The sequence below is a fragment of the Alligator sinensis genome, unplaced genomic scaffold (genome assembly GCF_000455745.1).
Source record: "Alligator sinensis unplaced genomic scaffold, ASM45574v1 scaffold1238_1, whole genome shotgun sequence".
Lineage (NCBI taxonomy): Eukaryota > Metazoa > Chordata > Crocodylia > Alligatoridae > Alligator > Alligator sinensis.
Window position 1 is genome coordinate 1061449 of NW_005842436.1, and position 2170 is coordinate 1063618.

General features: G+C 49.4%; 1 protein-coding gene across 1 annotated transcript in view; it reads right to left on the reverse strand.

Moving 5' to 3' along the window:
* CHD4 (chromodomain helicase DNA binding protein 4) overlaps nucleotides 1-2170 on the reverse strand; it is a 24256-nt gene that overhangs the window by 21098 nt on the left and 988 nt on the right. The gene's annotated exons all lie outside the window — the stretch shown is intronic.

Sequence of the window (2170 nt, forward strand, 5' to 3'; positions counted from 1 at the left end):
GAAGAGCGGATTACAGCCATTCGCAGCCCACCACCATAACCTACAAGCGCGGATTCCAGCACATGCCACTTTTCACAAAGGGTTTAACTACTTCAACTCCTAGCAACACACATTCGAAACAAGTCTGGCTAGTCAGATTATGCCACACTGAATAAGAGAGTAATAGCTCCAATACACCCTGTGTTCCCTCCTTATCCCCACCCTGCCCCCAAATCACTATCCATCCCCTCTTTTTGTCTCAGTAACACTTTTCTGAGCAGAGCCACATGAAATATTTGAGGATTAGAAAGTTCTTTAGCTCAGCAGACATGGCAGAGATTGAGCAAGTGGGCTGCCGAGTCCTGCGGATGTGGCCAGCAAAGTGGCACAGGAGAAAAGTGGGGGAGGGAAAAGGAAGAGAGGGAGCCACACCTTGGTCTTTGGGATAGACAGACTACAACACAGCAGAAAGTCCAAGGACCAGCTAGGCTGGAATCAGAGCATGGGCTCCATCCCAAGATCTCCCATAAAAATGTTTTCAGCATAAGAGACCCTGCAATGGCAAGCAAAGATCAAAACTGTCAGCTGCTGCTTGCCTCTCTCCCACCTGCATAGTTGCTGCTTAGGGCAAACTCACTGAAATCCAGTGCAACAGGATCCACAAACCCTTCTTCAAGCACAAGTCAGCAAGCTCAATCCCTCATCACTGTAATGCATTGCCAGCTCCCCCACACACTCCCATCTGTTCCCCCTCCCCCCACACAAAGCCCAGAGGAGCATGGACAGCCAGACAGCCTTTTCCTTTGTGACAAGATCCACAGCAGTCCAACCATTCGCCTTCCCCTGCCGCCCCGCCCATTACAGAGTCACTCGCTCTCCCTCCAAGGGAAAATGGCCTCCTGACCACAGGAGCTAAGCCAGATGGGGGAAGCCACAAGTCACAACAACCAAAGGACAAGAGAGAAAGGAAGTGCTCAGCTTGGGATCCTGTATCTTTTGGCAGAGAGAGTATTCTTGCCACATTTCTAATTGACGTAAGTATGCCTTCATCCAGCAACATTTACTGAATCCTACCCACAAGTGTGGGCTCCATAATCTACCCCTCCAGCAAGTTCTGATTTAGAACTGTCTGATGTCCCTACACCATTTAGTACATTGCCCAAGCTTCTTAACTTCCCAGTGATTTAACCAATGAGGGGCCTGGCCCCGACCCTAACAAGGCTTCCTTTTCCTAGGCTCACAGATACCCTCCTCAAGAGGAGATGCTGGAACACCATTTTTCAGCTTCTTTCCATTGCTTCACTCTCACCCAGTCCCTCGAGATTTCTCTAGAGCTCTGCAGCTACTAGGAGGACCCCAAAAAACAAACTGGCCATAATAAGCCATACCATGGCATTCTGTTGACAACACTTTGCTGCCACCTTTCACCTATGGCGTGAAAAGGCAGTTCAGAAGCAAATTCAGGCTCATGTTTTACAACCCACTACTCCAGGATACACATTCATCCTTGTTTTACAGGTTGAGAGAAGAGGTACAGATCTATACAGTAACAATGCTGGGAATGAAGTAGCAGTTATAAATCTCAGTCTCTTTAGCTCTCAGTCTCTGTGAGAGGCACGTGGACTATGTTTACAAAGAAGAGGCAGATACAGGGACTGCAGGTTAATACACCAGAGGAATTGCATCCTACAACCATACTGCAGTCAGTACATCTACTGCAACAAAGAGAGGGCTAAGGGGAGCAGCAGAGCAGGATCCAGGAGAAGCTGAGAGAACAGGGTGTGGTGGGTAAAGAAACTGGGTCATGCAATAGCCCAGGGCAGTTTGCTCTGGACACTAGCTGGTCTAAGCTCCCAAGTGAAGGAGTGCAAACCCGACACCCTGCCCCAACGCAGAATCCTCCCGCCAGCCATGAAGTGTGCACCTTCTAGAGGCGGTGGGTGGCTCCATCAGGGTACATGTTCCCACCCACCAGCAACAGCTTGCAATGAGAAACTTCACCTCACTGAACTGCAGGACCAGCCGCTCTTAAAAACAACCCTTAAGGCCCAAATATTCCAATCAGACGCGAAATCCTCCGAACAATACAGGTTTCTCTTGCCACTGTCTCCCACAGCACCAATGACTTGACCAAGACAGAAGAGAGCCACAGCTTGTCGCAGCAGAGATCCTGACAGTGCTATCCATACCT